Consider the following 12576-nt stretch of genomic DNA (forward strand, 5'->3'; position numbering starts at 1 on the left):
CTAACTTCGTATTACATTTTTATTACTAAGTTACAATCATAGACAAAGAGAATATTATCCGAAATAATTATATTTTTACAACTACCACTATAATAATATATTTATTTAATAATTTGCATGTTTCTGCTTTTCAAGAGGTATTGAGTAACAATGGCTGTGTGCTTGTTTTTGTTGTAAAAACATTTTTCCCCGTAATGAATCCTTTTAAAAACGATTTTTAATTATTTATTTATAAAGTGTTGTTTCTTTGAATTGTCTAGATCAATCTGCCAGTTGTAAAGAATAGCAGAGAATAATCAAGAATTTTTTATTCAAAAAAATATCATAATGAATATTTAATTCCATTTTTATTTTTTTAAACGGAACATAAATTTAATGAATTCGTTTCATACAGAACGTTATTGTTAACCTTGTAGGTATACAGAATATAAGGGTTCTGTGGAATAGGCAATAACAATAGTTACCTATTAACTATTATGGTCGTGATTGTATATAGTATGAATATAATATATTTTGAATACCTATGAGAGGACAAAAATGCATTGAATTCAGACAATTAAATGAAAGTAGGTACGTCATAATATAATCATATTTCACATTATCAAATAAATTGTTTTACATAGAATTTGTGAAAATTAATTCAAGTATAAGTTTAAAACAAAATAAAAGCATTTTAAAATATTTAAAAAAATGCGAAATAAAAGAATAAAAATGATACGAGTATGCTTTGACACAATATGATCAAAACTTTCCTATCTTTAGTACGACATATAACTACAAAAAAAAATATGTAAGCTAATAGCAATAATGCTATTAAAAATAAAACTTTCACTATTTAATACATATATGTGTATTATAATAATTCTATTGAATCATTCACAAGGTAGCAATTCATATTTTATCTAAATGTACAGAACAATTAAAAATTTCAATAAATTTCACATTACAAAAATATTTGAAACGTTGATCTTAAACCAAATTAAAGAAATTCAACCACGGGTCGTTAATGGAGGAAGAGCATGATTTTTTACAAGATCGTTCTACCACAACGTGCATTTCAGTGTTTAGTCATTTTGTGTATGAACGTTCTATGAATTCGCAAATTGATGTCAAGTGTACCTAAGAGTTTTCATTTAAGTCCTTAAAGAATTTGGTTTCGGCGAGTCATTTTTGGTATAGTCGAAGTTATTTCTTGAAAATGGATACTAAGAATGGTCAGTCTTCATCTACACATCGAATGCGTTTTAAGCGTGATTTGGCGGCCACTTGTCTCCATTTTCGTTATTGCTGTTTGTCAATATAATTAATATTAATACAGTTAATACTGTCTTTCATCGCAGTCACCTACTCGACTTTTCTGATGATACGAAAACACTCACCTCCATTTGTGACATTATATTTCAGACGATTGAAAGATGCTCAACAATAATTAACTTCGATGATTTTGTGACATAATAAGGTTCATCCTCATAAAAATTTTCAATTATTAGGATATAACGTAGGAATAATATCACTAAGAACCGATCTCTCGTAGTACCTACTAATTTCTCCGAATATTTGTCGTTCTGGACCCGATTTTAATCTCAGTAGTTCTTTGGGTCCCAACCTTCGTATTGACAACATGATATGCTGCGTAACGTTAAAAGTTTTCGGGTTTGCTATGAGATTGGAAATATTCGGTTATTAATATATTATTATTACTTACGTGTATTTGTTCAAACTAAAGTATGGTTCAATAATTTGAGATACGTATACTGCTTGTGGTTCTCATCAGCTTTAGAACGTACAGAGTAAGTTTTTCAATTTTGCAAGTTTCGTACTGAACATTCCACGTCCGCTTCATGATTATACTTATGTCACGAACCAACTAGATTTAGCTAGTTAGCGAACCGTAGACATACTTGTACATGTTAGGTATGACATTCTTTAGAAACCCACTAAAGAATGTCATACCTATCAAGGTCTATTGATTCTAACTTTATTAACCTTAAAGTTCCAAAATATTCATCTCGTTATGACGCATCCATTTATATTCGTCAATTCAGTACTAAATATTACGAAACATAAACATATGAGGCGATTATGTCCATCGCCAATGTTGCTGATCCAAACAACATTCAAATACATTATTTTTGTTTAACTATCATCATCGTATTGTAATAAAATTCTCATACAATTTTATATTACGATAAATTATCTCTTGTTGTCGTAAAATGTTTTATAATATAATATATCATTGATACTCAAAATTATATACCTTTGTTTATGTTAGAGATCGTAAACATAGCTGTTGATAAGATAATTTCCAAATCAATTTAAATTTATATATAAAAAGAGAGCCATGACGTGGAACCAGAATTTCTCATTAAATATATTATATAACGATTGGACATCACATTATAATATAATATATCGATGAGTGGTCAGGCCGGAAGGTTGAAGGTTGAACCCCCGACGGCAGTGTTAGAATAATAATAAAAAAAATGTTTAGTTTGAAATTGAAAAAGTTGGTCGTCAAATGGTCTAAGGTTTTCCTTTTCATAATTTTTTCTGTTTTAACAGAAACTATAGGTCGCGAAAACTAACGGATTTTTCGAAAAAGACTGCACTTGGTCCGAAACTTTCATTTTTAGAACTTTCAGAGCCGTAAGCTATTTGTATACATACGTGCATACACATATACACTCTATATTCATCATATATATATATATATTATATATAAATCGTGATTTCCTTTTTTCGTTTTGTTTTTCACTCGTGAGCACCAGTAGCCTACGGGAAAACTTTATTACCATTTCGTCGCATTAAATTGCGTTAAAGTTTTGAGTGGAAGCAGCCCAACGAAAATAATGGCGTAAAAGATATTATATATAATAATATATTATTATTTATATATATATATATATATATATATAAATCACTAGGTGGAACGGGAAATCGCTGCGAGCACATATAATACCGCTATGATAATATTACCACGTTAGGCTGTGAAAAAAAAAATAGAAAAACGTTTTCCTTCCGTCGGGTTATTTCCGTTCATGTGCGACATGGTTTCCGCCAACTTACGTAGGTACATGATATAGGGACGCGGACGATTAACCTTATAAAAAATAAAAACCCTAACGGCATGCAACCCACATAGATTTATAAGGGGAGGTGGCAGTAAACGGATTTATGACAAGTATATGATACATTTTTGGTCCCTTGTGGTTTATGGACATTGTTGCGACACGCTGTGTAGGTTTGCACGGTCTTCGCGTCAGTTAGCACTTAGCCTGAATTTGGGCAAGCCAAAACGTCTATTCAACTATAGTTAAAGTTACGCTACTTAAATACAAAAACTATTAACAATTTTATAGCTAAAATCTCTCATTGGTGAAAACAATTACTTATTTAAGTAGAAATCAAGTGGTTAGAAGAAGTTAGTTTTTTTTTTTTATAGTTTTATAGTTTTAATTATAAATTTTGAAACCTATCAATTTATGTAAAATTGTTTATTTAATTAATAATAACTCATCCATCAACTGAAATTATAGACAATGATTGATTAATTTAATTGAATACAGTGGTGGTGAATAATAATATTGTGTTTGACAGCATTTTACCGCTATCGCAGCGCATCGCCAAAAAATCAGAATTATACCACCACCACTGTGCTGCAGTGTGTGGTGTGGACCTTACACTCGTTTTAAACGTACATTACAAAGAACTTGATTGATACGATAGGAAATGTATTTTTATCATCGTAAAATACTATCAAGATTTTCAAGAAGAAAAATTCGATGCTTATCGACTCTCGTAATTGTTACGTACCAACTCGTGTCAAGGTCTGAGTCCGATATTAGTCGATACGTTTCGGTAGTAAAAAGCACGTGTAACTTCTTGGACGTTCGATTTCGAACCGATTGCACCGATACATTCCAATTTCGTCCTTGAAAACCTTGTATCCATTAATTATTATCCACAGTCGACAGTCGCCGGTTCGATGAAACATCAGGGTTTTCGCATCCGTGATTACAAAAGTATAACGATTTACTTTTTGTTTTTAACACGTTCGATTAGATAAGCAATTGCATGCATTCGATTCAACTGCTTGTTTAGTCATAAAGTTATTAAAATTAGAATAGACTAAATCCTACAAGTAGAGTTAGAAAGTTCATTAAAAGTAACTTGTCTGCACAACTTCAACTTTCCAATTAGTCCAGCTTTGCTCTTAGTATTAGTATTAAGGAATAAACGCATGTGCTACAAAACAAAGATTTTTTTGATATTACACCAAATTTTACTTAAAATATATACGTAGATTAATCTCTTTACATAGTTTTTAACATAGTAGACGAGATGATTCGTTTTCGAGTCTTAATTTGTAAGTTAATTTTTTAGTCTCTTAGAGTATACAAAATATAAATATTATTAAATCTAGACAAGGTGGGGCTACCTAAATATTCATATTATTCATAAATATATATATAGTTTAAGATTTTTACATGAATTTAAAATATATAATAATATTACACAATTTAGTCGATATTATACTGTTCTTGGGTATACCTAAAGAGAAAATGTTTATAATATTTTGAAATAATTTAATGCGAATTGACATTATAACGAAGTTCTGTTATTCTTTTGGGATTTAAATTACAAATTATATTTCTCTATATAGTCGTCTGTAGTGGTATTTCCATATCAAATAAAAATATAATTAATATTATTTTTTTTTAATCTTGCAAATTTCTCAGATCGTATTTCACCTTTTTCATTTAATGAGAGTATAGTGTTTTTAGATATGAACCATTACCGTCCCCATCGCCGGCGCTCACCGATGAAATTTTGGAAAGAGAAATATTCAGTATTACTGTGTACATTTCAAAATATGCAATGCATAAACACAATGTAAATATTTTGTTTAATTTGTATGCATAATACCTGCCTACCTATGATTAATAATAGTTTAATAAAAAAATAAATTAATTTTAACATGGTTTATTAAAATTAGTGTATAATAAAATAAAATAAAAATATGTTTAAATGTCGATCCGGACGGTGAAATTCGTAACACAATTTTTGAATTCGATTTTCGCATTAAAAAAAAAAAAAAAATCGGGTACTTATTTTTATATAGGTTGATGAGTGTTGAACGTTTTGGATAAAATCGATTATGGTATACATATAGATCTTAGTCGACCAGAAAAATATAATTTTTCACGCATTTTGCAGTAGACAAGATGTATAATAATGTGTTTGAGTCTCGTCATACAATTTCTTAAACGATGACATCTAAGATTACAGTAGTAGGTATTGTTATCGTATGGAATAGAAGAAAATAATACTCAAACACGCCCTGACACGTTTACTCAAAGTATATATAATAGTACCTATCTATTCGCATCAGTGCTTTATGTTTCTGCCGATGGTTTTAATCTTCAAATAAATTGAAACTATAAATTCGACATAATATCGATGATATAGCTATTGCCTATATTAGTGTTGGTGTCTATCGAGAGAGAATAACTTGATAGGTATACATTTTTGTTGATGTAATGTCCCGCGCCGAGCTCGTTAATATATTTTATAATAATAAAAGTAATAACTCATTACTGTTATAATATCATGATCAACATAATATTATTAGCCGATAAAATTCTACGATTATTTATTTCGTGTTAGTACACAGGATAATTCACCAAGAAAGTTCATCAGATGTTTTTCTTAGGCAATGCATTTATTCGAATTTCGATATAAGGAAGTACCTACACTTAAAAACTAGATTTTTAAATACTTCGACATAATATATCTATATCACTTAATAAATATCTTTCTAGAATATACATTTTTTTTTTTTAATGTGAACAACCCTTATTATTATTAATAGTAAATATATGACGTTTTTGAAAATATTTATTATGCATTTGAAGCAAAATTTAAAGGTTGGTTTTTGAGTTATTAAACTTAATGAATTAAAGAATAAAGAAAATTAATGCGAATAAGATTGTAAAATATGGTTATAAAATTATAGTAATAAATTAATATCAATCTATTAACATTGAACAATTTTAATATAAGGTTGGTGACCAGGTGTCCCAGTAATGTGAATATTTGCTTCGATTGTGACCATATTATATTATTACAAAGGATTTGATTCTAACTTCGTATTTGCCGAATATTCGTATTTTTAACAATTTGAGCAACGGTGGCAAGGTTGATTGTTTATTGTTATGTTGATCATATTTTGTGTGTATAAAACCAAATAATAATATATTGTTTTAAAGGGTTCCCGAGATCAAAACCACCACGGAAGGTATGAATATGATTACCATTAATATTATAACACATTGCCAGTAAAGTTTTTACCGTCCCGAAGGTTGTTAAGTCATATACATTCTTTTATCGTCCGAGTTGAGTTTGCAATTCTGTACCCAATTTTTTTTCATCTAAAAATACGCGTAAAAGTACACGCCGTATTCTGCAGAGCGAGCTAAAAGTTTTCAGGAAAATGTCATATATTATTACGTCACGTTCGAGAATAAGAAGAAAACCTGTTGTACACGATCGTCTTTCTTGGGTCGTCGGCAGAAAATCTGTGCAGTGTTCCTGTGCCACTGATACAGACGATACCTATCCTCAGTCAGTCATCGTAAACGTGTGTGTGAGTCATGCACGCTTATCAGATGATTTTTTTGTCTACAATCTTGAATCGCGCGTTTTAAACCTTTGGAAAAAAAAGTGGCATTTCAAGTTTTTTTAAATAGCACCATGAACACAATAATGCGACATCCATTTTGTTCGTAGCATTTCGAAAGTAGGACCAAACAGTTTGGGTGAATGTGTTGACGCAATATTTGTAATATCTGCATGGTGAAGTTAATGCACTTATTGCGTTTTGTACGCGAACACTTGACAACTGACACCATCCGCTATGACCCACAAGGGTAGATAACTGGGGCACGATACGATTGCGCACGGTCCATATCAGTGGTACCTTTTTAAGCGTACAATTGCCCTCACTATATTATTTTAACTTTTAAGCAACGTTGCCAATTATATAGGCCCATGGTAAATCCGTACGATACTATATTAGATTATAGATTATTTACTACTTATTTTCGCCGTATATTGCACCTGGTTGTTTATTTCCACCTATTTTATGGGCTGAAACACCATCATCAATTCCTATGTAAATATATACTAATAAGAGTATACAAAAAAAAATGTGTCAGCTATAATATATTATTTATTTTTAGAACTACAAACGGGGCTGAAAGTTTTCATAGTACATATAATGCACAATTTAATAGTGCTCATCCACCAATATTTGTTGTTATAACTACCCTTGTGGAAACTCAGGCAGAAACAGTTACCAAATTATTAACCATTTCCAAAGGTATAATCAAACCAATATCGAAGGAAGAATTAAGGAAAATTGAAAATCTGGAAATTGAAAACAAAAATTATATAAATAATAAAACACCAGAAAATTTACTCAAGTATTTGGCTATAGTGGGAAATAGGTATCAGGGGTTTAAAATTTAATTTAAATATTGATTTACGAGTATTATATTTTTTTAATTATTAACTTCTTTTATTTTGTATTATTTACGTAAATTTCATGATGTTTTTTTAATTATAACATTTTCTTAATATTATATTAATTTTAAATTAAATCTGTACTTAAATATTAAAAATAATAATAGATTTGCCAACGTCGCGCCCAATTTCACGCGCAATCGTACGCCTTTGAGTAATTAAAATTTAACTGAATGGCCTAATATCCTAAATCTCTCCAATCTTATCATCCTGCGTTGAGAAAAGCCCATCTATTTTTTACTCCATTATCCTGTGACTCACTCTATGTAATACTTTAATATAGGTACGTGTACATTATAAATACATATTCACCAACAAGAGGGTTATTATATGCGTATGTGCTTGGATCAAGTCATGTATGCGTTCAAATTTACTCAGCTACCAATAATCTTTGTACAACGGTTTTATTTATTTTATTATTTCTTTGTGAAGGAAAAAAACATTTCGTTGCTTACTCGTTATAATGTCTTATTTTTTCATTTTCTGAAATCCTCTGATTAACTTAACACGTATCTACTCTTACCATTTTTATCGTTGTGAAAAACTGGAGCTTGAAACACAAGCCAAATAAAAATGATTTACCAAAAACGATATTTAGGTATGTTATTTTTTTTTTTTTTGTAAATAATAAGTTATCGTGTGTTGGATGTTACAAAAGATAAAAATAGGTAAGTACCTAAATATTATGATAAACTTAGTTTGAAAATTCAAGCTCTTGGATTCTCAGAACTTTTTAACGACAACGCTATTGAGGAGACTTAAATGTTTTATTCTAATTTTTTATACATTAATTATACCTACCATACCAACTTTGAGTCCAGCTATGTATGTAAATTATTGGATCTATGTTGTCCGTCTAATGTTGTGAAATTATCGTTTAGTTGTTTTCTTTCAAGCATGATTCTACCATCAAAATACAGGAATTTTTTCACTTGATGCGTAAATTGAAATTTATGTTGCCTTAATACATTTGCTTTTTGATTTTTCAATAATTTAAACTTAATGCGCTTGTGTCAAATATATATTGATCGACAATAATAATATGCAGTCTTATTTTCGATCAAAATAATACATTTTCAATTTTTATTAATCTATTAGTAAACTTTTTATACATTTGAGAGATTCCAAAATACGATATTGTGCTATCATCTGTATTAATATATTATTAATTATAATAATACAATGGTTACCATGTTACTTCACATACCTAAAACAAAAATCTGAAATTCCCACAATTGCTAGAGTATGGACACCTACTCCCAAAGTTTATTTTAATTATGATGGTGGTGGTGGTACTTCGATGGAGGTAGTTATATATTGACATTCGAGATTTGGTAAAGATCAACAACAACCTGTTCATGTTAATTATCGCCTTTTATTATTTCGCCGTTAAGTAAGTTCTACTAAAATCCTGAGCAAACATTAAACATATGCAACCCGCATTTCGGGTCAAAAGTTGATACGATCATCGCGTGGGGTATTACAAAACACAAATTAGACCGAAAACAATTTGTGCAAATAACTCTATCGTCTCAATTTCTTAATCTGGTGGTAGAAATTAAAACATAAAATATCCATGTTTTTATTACATTTATGTGTATTGGTATCAGTATAATATTATGGTACCTGTATAAGTCATAATGTATGATGGCAACAAAATTATCGTCAGATTTTTATGTGAAATTAAAAATTGATTTTTTATCCTAAAATCAAATAAATGTAAAACATAAAAGTCACGTTTCTTCACTTGAATTCAGAAATTTGGTGTGTATAGATTGTCAAAATGTATAGATGAAACCTTTTACCCAAATTAGATTTGTATGTGGACAAAAGTGTGTGTGTGTGTGTGTGAGAGAGTGAGAGAGATTGGACATATAAAGTCCTATGTCCTGCCATCACTGAATATTTATGATTATTATTATCGTTATCAACAGGCCAAAGTTGTATTATCATTAATATGAAAACGGTTGCGGGTCGTTTTTGCATAATACCAGGGACACGGACCCGCCACCCGTTCACTACTTACCGGCACTCCATAGCCAATATATCCAAACAGGAATCTGTACCCAAATACTGCTGCGATGACCCTTTTATCTTTTATTAACACGCCTCACAAACGCCTCCCCTCGGGAAAGGGTATTTTCCCCGAATTTGCATGGCATTAAAAAATATATAAAATGGAAAATATTAAGGGAAAAAACGAACAGAGATTGGTAGAGGTAAGTAACCCCCTCCCTCGAGGGTAATATTGACCTTAATGGAAAACTAAGATGAGTGTCGACTATACACAGTGAATAAATTATGCCAAGCGATTCGTGTGGTAGTTTTGTTCACCAATCACCACCACTGCTATACCATTTTCCCAACGCCGAAATCTTCATAGCCGTAGTTACCATTCATTTTTTACATTTTTCATTAGCCTGCGAGATAACCAATAACCATATTGCGAATCATTTCCGTCCCAGATACCGATGCCGAACGCTTAAATTTTTATAACGGAAACGTTATTAATTGTAATAAAAATTCGTGTAGAGTGTAGAATAATGAAGTCAAAATATTTATAAAACGTTGTCAACGCACCCGAGCGCTGGTTATTATAGTTGATATTGTTAATTATTATAATAAATTGTATTTTGAGAGTTCAAATCTGATTTAAAGCCATGATTAAATAATATAAGTGAAAATCATGTACGAAATAGTATAATTATAGTAATTGGATATTTTATTGATTATTTACAAAAATGTTAAGGAGCAAACAAAAACAAAAACAAGCAAATAAACAGAACATTTTTGAATTTGAATAATTAAGATGTTTTACTATATAGTTCCTTTCAATTCTTTATTATAAACACACACTATAAAGCTACTATTATTTAATAAACATTCACACAATTCGTTTGTCTTTTAATGTACTAGCTGATGTATTCATAAACTCTTAATGTGATCATGCGCAGTTCAATACTCTCGCTTCTATGCACAAACTTTATTATTATACTATTTGGTGCGCCGAGAAAATGGAAATGGAAAATGGAAAATGTTTCCAATTTCCGTGCAACTGACTTAAAGGTTATCTACAAAAGGGGCAGTAAATTATTTAACACAAAACCCATCTTATCACGATAAAATGTGTACACTATTTCGTGTACCGATTTCTTTGATCTGTTTTTCTTTCGCTCCATTTACCGATAACGTTTTGACATAGCGTGCAGATCTTTCACCTCGTAGAGACCACGTGTTAAAATAGATGTCACAGCAGTACCTATTTAATATAAGCAATAATTCATTTTTTTAAATACCCTTTGCTATTAAATAATATACAACTGCAGTCTGGAACATTCATAATTCATTGCGTATTGCGTTTATCGATATAAAAATAATACCGTTGGTGATTACCGGATTTAAATATAGAATGCACATTGTATTATTAAACAACACGATAAATATGTAATTTTTGTTTTGAAAATAGAGTACTCGCCTTTATAATAGTCATAACTCATAATACAAAACGAAATCGGAACAAATTGTGTACTTATTAATAATACAAGTGGTCTGCATATTAATAATAGGTAATTAAACCATGATTTTATAATTTTTTTTTTAAATAAATATTTTTTTTCATATAGATATGCTCAAGATGTCTTTATTTTCGTTTTTTAAAAAAAAATGGACATGTTTCGAATAAAATTATAAAATAAATATATATTATATACCATTGATTGCGCTTTTTAATAACTAATAATATAATTTAAGAGTATAATAAAAATATTAATAATCAAAATCCTACAATATTTTAAGGATTAGGTATACCATGTGGTTATTCGAAAAATACTGATAATATTCATCGTGAAAATGTACTGTGCTCACAATAAAAGCTTATAGCGATTCATTGAACATTTCCTGTTTTTATCAAAAAACATTTATCAAGAAATCTAAACGGGTATAAATAGCTCTGCCAGCTTGGTTATAAAACCACGTAACCCTGAAAAAATTAAATCGAGTTTCGCTCATGAAACCAGAAGCCTGTAAATTCAAACTAGTTTTCAAACAAGAAGTCAAAAAGAAGTATTTTTTTGCCATAGAATAAATCAAATATAACATTTAATTGCCGTTTTAATTGCCTATTCGAAACTATCGCAGTACACTATCGATAATTAATGACAATATCTATTTGTGTTGACCTATTTCGATTTGTTCAGTGTGCACAATTTTTGTATTTATTTCGTACAACATATTCGATGATATTCCATTGTAAAGCTATAATAATTAGATCATTAATAATATTTAATAACATGTATGTTAATAAGTTATAAAATATTATTAATATTTACCTGTTGTTTAATTCTTGTTTATCTTGGTTCACGTCATGTTTGCTAGTATTTTTACTAGTTGAAAAGTCGTCAAATAATAATTATTTTGATATTGACAGCTATATTATTATTTGATTGCGTATAGTATTACAATATGGTTGGGCAATTTAAATGTGCTTGAGTTATAAAACATTTTTTTTTTTTACTGATTTGCGTATGTTTTCAGTTGTTATGCCAAATGCATTAAAGGTTTAAAAATAACCTGTTATTGGATATTTTTGATGAACATAGTAATTTGTATACCAACCGTACCTACGAATAATTCCAGAAACTTTTAAATATCCTGCATTCGTTTTTATCTAAATTTATTTTAGAAACTATCATAGCATAGTATCCCGGAAACTAAATTTTTGTTCGGTTGTTCAATATTTATTTTTTTTACCTGATAATTTAATAAAATTGATTTAAATTTTGATGAGAACATTATCCATAGGTAATCAATATAATATTTTTTAACGATTAAAATTTTTTACATATTCGACAATATAATAATAATTATAGTTTTGATAATAATAATATAATGTATTGTTTTAATAGTCAAGGTGATTCCGTTATCTATCATTATTTTTAACTAATCGTGTTATTTTTTTAGTTAAGTTTTCCTCAATATTGTTGTTACATTTAA

The 12576-nt window shown here is 29.3% G+C and overlaps 1 protein-coding gene across 2 annotated transcripts in view; it reads left to right on the forward strand.

Moving 5' to 3' along the window:
- The window catches only part of LOC107172986 (protein O-mannosyl-transferase Tmtc1-like), a 306219-nt gene that overhangs the window by 72923 nt on the left and 220720 nt on the right, over positions 1–12576 (forward strand). The gene's annotated exons all lie outside the window — the stretch shown is intronic.

Source organism: Diuraphis noxia, unplaced genomic scaffold (assembly GCF_037042655.1).
Source record: "Diuraphis noxia isolate RWA-SAM2 unplaced genomic scaffold, SU_Dnox_SAM2 contig0004, whole genome shotgun sequence".
Lineage (NCBI taxonomy): Eukaryota > Metazoa > Arthropoda > Insecta > Hemiptera > Aphididae > Diuraphis > Diuraphis noxia.